General features: G+C 34.8%; 1 protein-coding gene across 2 annotated transcripts in view; it reads right to left on the minus strand.

Annotated features, from left to right (window-relative positions):
* The window catches only part of LOC111147342 (neuroligin 1), a 760181-nt gene that overhangs the window by 554850 nt on the left and 192785 nt on the right, over positions 1-12546 (minus strand). The window lies entirely within an intron of this gene.

Raw genomic sequence — 12546 nt, forward strand, 5'->3', positions numbered from 1 at the left:
CAGGAAATTGTTGTAAAATCAAATAATATGGTGTTTGTGAACACACTGCAAAAAGCTTTTCCTGTGTGTTGTGAAAGCTTTATATTATTGGCATTAAATGAAGTGGAAATAGGGGGGACTGCTAATTACAAAGATCATGACTGACTAAAGGACTGGCTGCATCATGTATTCAAAAGAAAAATATTTATATTATCTTAATGAACAAAGTCCATATGTACATATACATATACATATTTTTTAATTAAAATCCTCCTGATCCCTATGTGCCTATCAAGAATACATTATCAAGAAAATATCGAGAATGTTACATTCTGACTCCACCATCCTCCCCATTGTCAAACTTTTGGAAAGTCACTTGACAACTCTGGCCTTCCATTTATATCCATCTGTAAATTGAGGACAGAAATAACACCAAGTGGGGTGCCTCGGTGGCTCATTCGGTTAGGCATCCTGCCCTTGCTCTCAGTGTCTTAAGTTCAGGCCCTGTGTTGGGCTCCATGCTAAGTGAGGAGGTGTTATCTATTTTTTTTTAACTTAAAAAAAAAAAAAAAAGAAAAAAGCTCATAACACAGCAATGTTTACGAAATTAAAGGCGGTAATATACGTGTAGCTCTTAGAACAGTGTCTGGCATATTTTAAGGACACAATACAAATGAAAAATTATTAAAATACACTAAATTCAACATTTAGAAAACTACAATAATTGACAATAGACAAATTCAGCAGAAGAAATAGTATTTTCTTGGTGTCTTTAAAAGAGTAAAGATTCTGAAGGTAATAATATGTTTAATATTTAGTCATTATAGATTTAAAATTGATTACCCAGCTAATGAGAATTTTAAAAACACTTTCTTTTTTTGACAAAATATCAAGTCTGAATTTGTAGCATTAGGAAACAAAAAGTGCAAGGCTCCTGGGCGGCTCAGGTGTTAAGCGTCTGCCTTCGGTTCCGGTCATGAACCCAGGGTCCTGGGATAGAGCCCCACATTGGGCTCCCTGCTCTGTGGGAAGTCTGCTTTCACTCTCCCACTCCCTGGGCTTGTGTTCCTGCTCTCTTTCTCTCTCTCTCTCTCTGTCAAATAAATAAATAAAATATATTTTTTAAAAAGTGCAGAAAAATTTAAAAACAAAATGTCATAGCAGCTCTTTACTTCCATTATAATATTACTCATTGAGGAGAGAGTTGACAGGTTTGGGACAAGTTAGCATTTCTAATCGTTTATCCATTTAAAACACCAAAAACTTTCATGGAAAGGCAAAAGGGACATTCTGGATGAAATTATACTTTTAAATTATACCAATATGAAAATATTTTTTCTAATTCTGTTATTTACCAACTTTGATGTTCTTTTTCAGAATTTTCAGAATTGGCAGTACTGTTTAAATGTGGCTATGTGCACCAGCATTATAAGAAATCATTGCTTGAGGGTGATTTCACTCACAATGTGCATTTAAGATGCTCAGTTTAAGAACACCTGTAATAGGAAACATGGCCATGGAAAGCTTATGTTCTATCTTGTGCATAAGTTGTGTTTTGGGAAACCCATGAGCAATATTAAGGTATTTGATCTTCAAAATATAAACATGCCATCTTAAAAGGGGCTTATCTTTCAAGTATTTAATGGTTGCTGGATTACAAGAATCAATATGGGATAAGAGGCTCCATGTTTTATTGATTTCTCCTTCCCTGCATTTTCGTTCTTCCTTTAAGCTATTAAAATGCCTCAGATCAAGCTACTTTTTGTAAGATAGTCCAGAATAATAATATTTATCAAAGATAATATATCCAATACTAATATTTTGCTATTGGCAGTCAAGATTGCCTTTGAAGAAAAAATATTTACTTATATAAATATGAAAACTTCTGCAGTTAGTCTCTAGTATTTTTACAATGAAAGCACTTTTTTTTTTTTTTTTAAAGATTTTATTTATTTATTTGACAGAGATCACAAGTAGGCAGAGAGGCAGGCAGAGAGAGAGGAGGAAGCAGGCTCCCTGCTGAGCAGAGAGCCCGATGCGGGCCTCGATCCCAGGACCCTGAGATCATGACCTGAGCTGAAGGCAGAGGCTTAACCCACTGAGCCACCCAGGCGCCCTGAAAGCACTTTTTAAAAATACATAGAAATCACTTCTGATTTTGTAAAATATTTCAGAGTTAGATAAACAGCCAATTCTTAAATATCACAGAATTTTTATTTTAATATAGAAAGCTAGAGACAGCTGTATTAAAATTTAAAGCAATAAAAAATATGCAATTGACTTCAGGCAAGATATGTGTTTCAAAAATTTGCACATGAATCAATGTTTCTAAATCTGAAATACACTAAGAAAGGCGGCAATGTTGGCACCCTGTGGTGAATTATTTGGATAAATAAATCCCTCTTATAAGAGAATAATCACCCTAATATGTGTTTTCTAAGTTATCATTCCTAAATTTTTTTCCTTTGAATATGAATGCATCTGTTTTTATTTAGTAGCAAACTCCACTCTTCTGGTTCATATTAAGAAATAGTATCTAATGTTTTAATTGCTTATAATTAGAATTCATTTATCTTTTGTGATTCATCTAAAGATAACTTGTCACTGAGAATGAATGATTTTCAACATTACTTTGTTGAAATGGAGTAGAAATTTGCTTCTGCAGGGAGTTTAATTATTATAGACATTTGTTTTTAAGCAGAAGAGCAATAAGAAGACTCATAAGAGAACAGGTACATAAAAAGACTAAAAAAAGGAAAGAAATAAAACTGAATAGATAGAAATATTCAGGACAATTACATTGTACAAAATTCACAGGTGGAATACTTCTCCCTCATGTCCCTCCCTTTGTATTTGAACATATCTTTCAGATTAATCCCTGTGAGAAAATCAATAAAATTCGGTTCTTTAGACAGTGCTTCTCCAACATGAGTATACATAAAAAATACCCAGGGATCCTATTAAAAGTGACAATTCCTACCTCCCCTTCCCTTTGAGATTGCTCAGGGTTCAGCCTAGAGTTCAACAATGAAATGATGAATGAGGTCTAGAACACACTTTGAAGATAACTTGGGATCTAGATCCTTTTCCTATTTGGGGGACTTTGAATCTTTTCCTATTTCAACTCTCACTAGGGAGTAAAGTGCAAAGCTCTAAATAAATATTTGAAATTGACAACACTGTGTACATGTTTAGTTATGACATACATCAGCTAGAAATATTTGTGAGCCTGACACAGTGCCTTCTCATTGAGAAAAAAAATGCCTAGAAGAAACACAGTGACCTATTTCCAAATAAAGTTTCAGGGTGTCTGGGAGGCTCAGTTGTTAGGCGTCTACCTTCGGCTCAGGTCAGGATCCCAGGGTCCTGGGATCAAGCCCCGTTGTCAGGCTCCCCACTCTGCAGAAAGTCTGCTTCTCCCTCTCCCACTTCCCCTGCTTGTGTTCCCTCTCTCACTATCTCTCTCTCTCTCTCTGTCAAATAAATAAATAAAGTAAAAATAAAATCTTTGAAAAAAACAAAAACAAATAAAGCTATAATTTGTGACAATACCTTAGATGATAGATTAGATGGATAGGTAGATGATAGATATAGCAGATAGATATATGTATATATACACATGTATACCAACATATACATCATATATACAAACCCATGTATGACATATATATGACATTGAAAATATTAAATGGCTCTATCCCTTTGCTTTAGTGTTCAGAAATCTAGTCAAGAAATAATCTCTATCTCAAAATATTGTACACTGTATTTGTTTAAAATGTATTCAATCCTGTCAATAGTTTAGATTCTTTGAGGTCCACATATTATCAAGAATATGCACCTTCCCAGCTCATATAATATTATACCAAAACTAAGTCTGGCCGGAAGAAATAGTTTTTAGACAAAGCAATGAACCCAACCTGAAGTAGTCAGAATGTACTTCTAGGAAAATTAAGGGATATAACATAAGAAAGATGAAAAAATTATCGAGAAATATCTAAGGGGTATAAATGTCAAAGAGTGAGAGAAATATGCTCCCTAGAACATAATGAAATAAACAGAAGTATAAAAATGCAATAAGAACACAGCACAGTGATCTAAGGGTGGCGGCACCATCTGTGGCCTGGGCAAAGAGGAACTGTTGGCCCCCTGCCTACTGCAGGAGCCAGGAAAGTAGGGAAGCAGTGAGAACTAAAGTCGTAGTCTTTTTGTCTTCAAGCGCCGTGTGCCTCTCCTTGTTTCTGGGTCTGTGCATCTCTTTGTGTGTGGATGTCACGTCTACCGTTGTGTGTGTATTTCTTTGTGTATGAATGTGTGTGAATCTTCCTGTCTCGTTAAGCGTATATTTCATTCTTGTGGAGCTACATCATTCACTTTGTGTGTAAATGGCTCTGAATATATGCAATCCGCCCAATTATATCTTGCCGCTTATTTGCATACTTTGCTTTGCCTTGTATGTCTCTCTGACCAAGTGTGGGTTTTTTCCTATCTGTTGTATATATGTCTCTGTGTCTCCATTTATGAGTCTCTCTTTTTCTGCTTCTGAGTGTTTTTGACACCTGGTGTCCCAGTCTATCTATATTTTGTGTATTTCTTTTTCTGTGCCTCCCTGATCATCTCACCATATCAGAGGCTTTATAGTGGGTGTCTCTGCATATCTGTTCTGTTGGCACGTGTTTTGTTTTTACATGTATTCCTACGTATCTCTCCCTGTCTCTTTCTTCTCATGCCTCTGGGTGTGGCATGTGTCTGTTTTTCTTGCTTGTTTGCTCCCATTTATCTGAGCATCACTAAGTGAGTGTCTCAATGTGTCCACTTTTCTCTGTCTCTCTGTTGAGCATGCCTGTGGGAGACTAGGCAGATGAGAAGCTCCCATGATATATACCCTCTCTCAAACCCCGTCTGTCAGTGAAAAGACTCAAGGAAATTATCTAATCTTTTATTGCCTCCAGACTGGGCTACTGCTAACATATTCCACAGGGAGATGTTAATACTCATCTTCCTTACCTTTCCTAATATATTCTGTTGACACTCAAGTTTTACACATCGAATATCTATTCCATGACCTAAATGTCTCTAAGTCCTATTTCCTCAAGTAAAAATGATGATAAAACACCTTTTTTTGGTAGGACTTTTGTGAAAATTACAGATGCAAAGTTCCTTGGACATTATCTAGCACATAGTTGGTGCTCCGTAATTCTATTACTCTTATCAGGGCATATTTTTAAGCTAAAATTTTGTTGAAAAGTTAAAATCCTCTAAGGACACCTGCTATATAATCAAATAGTTTAAGAGAGATTACTTGTTGCAATGTTCCTACCTTTTAAAAATATGGCTAGAAGAACACTATAAAATGGATCCTTTCTAGGAAATATTAGGACAGCTTTTTGGATGGAAAATACATTAGAACATATGTTTCCATGCTTTCAGTGGCCTGTGGCACTAATCTAGTAGCTCCAGACTATGTGCTGTCTTAGATCAATTAAATTATAGCTCAAAATGACAGCTAGAGCATAAGATAAGCTATTGCAACCTCTTCATCTGTAGCAGGTAAGGACACTGAAGGCAGGGAGACTGAGTTTCAGCAACCCGTCCTATGTTATAGGAAACAGTAGCTAATGTGCTACAAAACTCCACACCACACACCCTGCTTTTTCCAGTGTGTTTTGCCTTCGCTATGGATTTAAAACCGTTTTTTTTTAATTATTATTTAATCACATCTTTTGAATAGATAATACACTCACAAAGTCAAACACTGAAATCAATAAATACGAAGGGATATTGAAAAGTCAGGGTCATCTCATCTACCTCTAGCTCCCCTGCTCCTGCCCCATCCCTGATCCTGCAGGTAAGCACTCTTTGGTTTTGTGTGTGTCCTTTCCATATTCTCTATGCAAATTCAAGGAAATTATTTATATAGACACAGCAATTGCAAACTATATATGTATTTGAATTTCTTCTCTTTTTTACATAAAAGATAACATTCTAAATTCACTGTTTTGCCCTTCCTTTTTTTTCTTTTTACTTAGCAGTATATCCGGGAGATCTTTCTATATCAGTATATGAAAAACTTCCTCATCTTTTTTTATAGCTGCACAGTGATTTCAGATTTTTTTTTTTAAGAATCTAATTAGTTGTGAACACTTAAATCAGAGGGGAAAAATAAAGCTTAGCAAAAAGATATAAGGCAATACCATACCAATTTTAATTCATGGGTGATGAGGGACAAACAACACAAAGAGAAGGGCCAAGGTGAACTTTGAGCACACAGTAAAAGCCGTCTGGCCACACCAGTTCCCTTTTTCACTTCCCAAGGGCTGCCTGAGGCATGGAACAAATAGATAAAATATCTACACTTATTTTACTTTTTACTCCCAGGGGCAAAAATCCATAGAATACAAACATTCATAAAATAGGAGCTGTTAGGAGGATCTGAACATTTTGAAAATATGCACTGCTCAAACTACCATTTTAAGTTGTTACCAAGACACACACACACACACAGACACATAAACTCCATTTTTTCTACAATAATTTTTTATGGTTTTATAGTAAAACAAAGCATTTTGCGGAGAATTTTCTTTACTACAATTCCATTACCATTATCTTTACTAGAGTACAATTAATTTGCTTATCTATATTATTTCAGGGAATTAACATTTGAGCACCTATGAGCCTGTCAGGAATGTTGCGAGGTGTTGTATGTACATTAACCTGGTGAACTCTTTCAATATGCCATCTTCCCCAATTGTCCCGTGGAAAAACAATTAGATCTATATCTGATTTGCCTCAATCCTCCTTATCCACAATATGCAGTAGACAACAATATGCAAGGATAACTAAAAACTTCAGAAGCCTCCCTGACAGTAGAGTTGCTTTTGTGAGGTTCACAGTAAACAAAGGAGCAAGGAGAGGCAGATTCACCCACTCTATCTCTTGCCCACTGCCCAGTGAGATCTCAAACTTCCCTTAGATCTCAGATCAAGTTAAGTCTTTAAAATTACCTTAAGTTCTTTGTCCATGACCAAGTCATGTAACATTGGTTTGAGCTGATAGTTTATTTTATGAATCTACTAAGAGCATGGATGAAAAATCTACTTTACATTTCAAAAAGATTTCATTAAAAACAAGTACTTCAACAGATATTGCTTCACTGTATTCTAACCACTTTGTAAGTCAAGGACTGATGTTCCTGTTCTATAAATACATCCATCTTGTAAATCTAATCATGGAAACACTGGAAGATAATCTGTCCCATCTAAAGTCATATCACTAACTACTGGTGGCAACTGCAACTCTATTGCTCATGTCTGACCTAATGCTTTTCATGGAAACTATTGTAACCTATCCTCAAATCCAGAAATGAATAATTGGCCTTGATAACAATTTAATCATTAAGTCAGTCCAAAAATGGAGATGATAAAAAAACAAAATGGCAACTAAAATGTCCACCAAGTTCATCCATCCATAAGAGTGAACAAATTCAGTCTTGTGCATTTGTTAAAATGAATTAGATAGATCCATATGTTTGATACTAAAGTTATCTAAGACATAGAAGTAAGAAAAAGGGGAGATTTCATAATAACATGAAAAGCATCATCCCATTTATATAGAAAAAAGATTAAACAGACAAATGCTTAAATATACAAAGAAATTTCCTGGAAGGATATCCAATAAATTGTTGTGAGTCGTTTTCTCTAGAAAGCGAGTATAGTATGTCATATGGGGAAATAAGTTGGACTTTCATTTTTTCACTTACACTCTTAATGTTTGCATTTTTTAAAGTCATGAACGTATATTATTTTTATTACTTGAAGTCTCATATGGGCAGAATTATTTATTTTTTTTAAAGACTGTATTTATTTGACAGAGAGAGATCACAAGTAGGCAGAGAGGCAGGCAGAGAGAGAGGAAGGGAAGCAGGCTCCCCGCTGAGCAGAGAGCCCCACGCGGGGCTCGATCCCAGAATCCTGGGATCACGTCATATGGTCAGAATTATTAACTTGCTATTAAACTTGGGACAAGTCAAGTAAACACTCTAGACATACCTTTACATGTCTGCTTCTCTTAGATTACTCATTGGCCTTTGAAGCTTTGACTTTATTTTTGTCAAAATCTCTATTGACTTTGAATAAATATTTAATTTCTCCAATTAATTATAAAGCTAGTGGGGAGTTTAAACTGCAGGGATAAATGCATTGGATTTTTACTTCATCAATAACATAGCCACTCAGAATGACATTCTGGTTGGATCAGCAAGACACATGCCATTGTCTCAGTTACCAGTGGATATGAGACTGAAGGTGCAGATGGGCAACTCAAAAGTATATGTTTCATGAAACACTTTCTAAACATTTAAAGTCTTCCAGTTATTTCCACTTTGCATAGAAATCATTTCAGCTGATAAACTATTGAGTCTGATTTGAGGTTCATACTTTAGACATAAGCATAACATTTTACCTCATTTGTTATCCCAACAGGCATATACACAGACATGTACACATGTGTTTATGTATCCAGAAAGAAATATGTAAGACTAATCACTAAATATATGAACCAAGTGACAGCAACAGCAATCACTGATTAATACATTCTTTAACTCACGTTATTATGTAGGGAAGTTAGAAGCATTGCAGCATGAATTAAGGACGAAGTGTCAACCTTAAGTTTAAATATGGACTTTTCAAATAACAACTGATATATTCCATGGACAGCTGTCTAGAAAGTGTGTTGTTTTTTATGCAAGCAGTTTGGAAATTCTATTCATGTATTTTAATTCCCTGACTCAGAGACCTTGTAGGTAAATGGGTAGCACTTTTTGGCAAAGATAAGAACTGATAGAAATGGAAAAATGGTTATAGGAAGTTATAAAATGAAGAGTCAACTTATGAACATTTTACATAATCTTGCAAAAATAGTCATTGATGAGGGAAAATCGGTAAAATATTTTTCATTATTTTACTCCATATTCTGCTACTCATCTTTAAGGTCTATTAACTGGTGCATGGGACCTATACAGCTGACAAGTCTTTTCAAAATCTCCTTAACAGATATGAAATCAGCCTAATTCTATAATTTTGGTAATGTGCAGATTTATCCTATGCTCCATAATAGTTAGTTCAAACCACATTAATTATCCCTGTCATGCTGCTTTCAGTTGGTTTGATGCTTGTCTGATTTCTCCAACAGATTTTGAGCATTTGAAGGAGAGAGACGATGTCAAATTCATCTTTACATCTGATGTCACCGCCCAGGGTTTGGCACATCTAGAATTCAGTAAATGTTTCTTAAATAAATAAGGGGGGGGCAAGGTAACAAATATTCTAAACATTCCAGTGAATCTCTTCCCTTTATGTATCGTTACAGGTACCAAATACTGTGATTTTCATTGATATTCGGAATGTTGATCCTGAGGATTTTCAGATATCTATATAAAGGTAAAAATAAAATCAAAACCAAATATTCTGTCTGTGTTCAACGCAGTGTACTTACAAAGACAGAAAAAAAAAAGATTTTCTAGAGAGATTATTTTAAAAGTGTTAAAAGAAAATGAATTTTTGAATTAATATCTAATTAACCAGAAAATCCAAACTGAAAGTTTTCTAGATTATCAAACTTTTATTGTTTCTACAGCCTAATTATTTATTTCCAAAGAATATTGATGTAGAATATAAGTATGATTACCTCTTATTTAAAGAATATTCTTATTTAAAATATTTGCTATTTTAATGAGTAAAACATTAAATGTGATGTTAGCCCATTCATCTTAATTGGTTATTATATCAGGGATGTATTAGATATGCAAATTAAATTGCATAATTTTGCATTACTTTTACTCCATGAAAATAATTTTTACCACTGTAAATTATTAAACTATGTCATAATCTTTGATCATATCAATTAATTACCCATATTATTCATTGTAATAGGTAACTCTAAATTCTATTTTTGTCCTTATTTTTAAAGAACATGAAGTGATTTAAGTTGCTTATTGAATAAACATCAACTGCCAGTTAAAATTGATTTTGCCATCCGTTTTTGGAGCATTCACTTCATTGTTAAGAAAGGAAAGACTGAGAAACAAAATCCACTTAATAGTGTATACAATTTTTCCTGCAAGAAATATGGAAGTTAATTATTATCTATGTAGCACAACCTTAAGGTTGTAGAGGAACTAAAGGAAACAATTTTTAGTAGAGAATAATGGCAAAAATTCATGTTTAAGAGAATGATGACAAAAATTCATTTTTAAGAGCAATATGCTATATTATTCATATATTCTTAAGGAAAAGATGGCAAATTTATTGGCTTCCCTCTGCCCTTATCCTCTGCCAGAAAGAGCCATCTGTAATAAGATAGAAATATTGGCACACACAAAAAATTCACTTCTGTTTCCTAAAACCATTGCCTAATAAAGTCTGCTGCATATTTTCCAAGGCTCTAGTCTTCTCCACTTTTCAACAGTGATAAGGATACTGAGGTACTTCCTTTGGGCAATATATATTCTAATTTCAAACTAAATAAGAGATTCCTAAAACTAGAAAAGATAAAATGGACCCACATAAACAAGACACTCATATTTTTAAATATAATTGTGTAATCACAGGCCATTTAAAGATGTGGAAAATGGGGCACCTGGGTGGCTGAGTCCGTAAAGCAGCTGCCTTCAGCTCAGGTAATGATCCTGGGGTCCTGGGATGGAGGCCTACATTGGGCTCCCCACTCAGCGAGGAGCATGCTTCTCCTTTTCCCTCTGCCTTCTGCTCTCCCTGCTTATGTTCTCTCTCTTTCTGTCAAATAAATAAATAGAACCCTAAAAAATTTCCTTTAAAAAAAGAAGGTGGTAAATAAAAATAGACACTAAAGAAATTGTATACTATTTTAAAACACACTTTAGCAACTCCAGTCTCTATGTCAAAAATGGCCTTTTAGAGACTAGAGATGAACTTTAACACCTCACATGAAAAGTGAATTTGATTAATGTTTCATAGGTTTATACTCCTTAGGAATGTACTATTACCACTAGTGTTGTTTTTTTAATGAAATGATTATTCTCGTTAGCAATCACAAATGTGTTAGATTTTTCATATATGACATAAATACTTGGGAAAGTTGTATGAACCCTCACAAACCAGCAATTTGGAAAAGAGTTTTGGAAAATGACTTCAAAGCAGTCATTTCAGTGTTCAGTAATAGAGTTTAATACTTACTTACAAATATTCACTCCAGAATCCATTAGATCACTACTTTGGATATTCGAAGTACAGTTGACCCTTGAACAACACAGGTTTGAACTGTGTGGGTCAATTTGTACATGGATTTTTTTTATACAATATAGAACTATAAATGTATTTTCTCTTTCTTACGATTTTCTTAATAACATTTTCTTTTCTCTAGTTTCTTTATTGTAAGAATACAGCACAAAACAAAGATATACAGATGGCCAATAGACACATGAAAAAATGCTCAATATCACTAATCACCAGGAAAGTGCAAATCAAAAACATAAGGATAATTGACTCTCTTGGCTTCACTTATTTCGCTCAGCATAATCTCCTCCAGTCCCGTCCATGTTGCTACTAAAGTTGAGTATTCATCCTTTCTGATGGAGGCATAATACTCCATAGTGTATATGGACCACATCTTCCTTATCCATTTGTCCGTTGAAGGGCATCTTGGTTCTTTCCACAGTTTGGCGACCATGGCCATTGCTGCTATAAACATTGGGGTACAGATGGCCCTTCTTTTCACCACATCTGTATCTTTGGGGTAAATACCCAGTAGTGCAATTGCGGGGTCATAGGGAAGCTCTATTTTTACAAATAGCATGGAGGACAAGGGGAGTTAGAGAGGAGAAGGGAGTTGGGGGAAATTGGAAGGGGAGGTGAACCATGAGAGACTATGGACTCTGAAAAACAATCTGAGGGATTTGAAGCAGCGGGGGGTGGGAGGTTGGGGGAACCAGGTTGTGGGCATTAGAGAGGGCACGGATTGCATGGGGCACTGGGTGTGGTGCAAAAACAAGGAATACTGTTATGCTGAAAATAAAAAAAAGTTAAATTAAATAAAAAAAAAACATAAGGAGATATCAATCAGTCAGAATGGCTAGTATCAAAAAGATAAGAAATAGTAAGTGTTGGCAAGGATAGGAAGAAAAAGGAACTCTGTTCTGTTGGTCAGAATATAAACTGGTGTAGCCACTAGGGAAAATAGTATGGAGGTCAAAAAACTAAAAGTAGAAATACTATATGATCCAGTAATTCCACTGCTAGGTATTTACCAAAGAAAACAAAAACACTAATTCAGAAAGATACATGCATTCCTATGTTTATTGCAACCTTATTTATAACAGCCAAGATATGGAACCAACTTAAGTCTTCATTGACAGATGATGGATAAAGAAGATGTGGGGGATATATATATATATATATATATATATATATATATATATAGTGTGTGTGTGTGTGTGTGTGTGTGTGTGTGTGTACACACTATATATAATGGACTATTACTCAGCCATAAAAAAGAATGAAATCTTGACATTTGTGACAGTACGGATGTATCTGGAGG

This window comes from Enhydra lutris, unplaced genomic scaffold, assembly GCF_002288905.1.
Source record: "Enhydra lutris kenyoni isolate GAN:26980312 unplaced genomic scaffold, ASM228890v2 scaffoldscaffold2, whole genome shotgun sequence".
In the NCBI taxonomy this organism is placed as follows: Eukaryota; Metazoa; Chordata; class Mammalia; order Carnivora; family Mustelidae; genus Enhydra; species Enhydra lutris.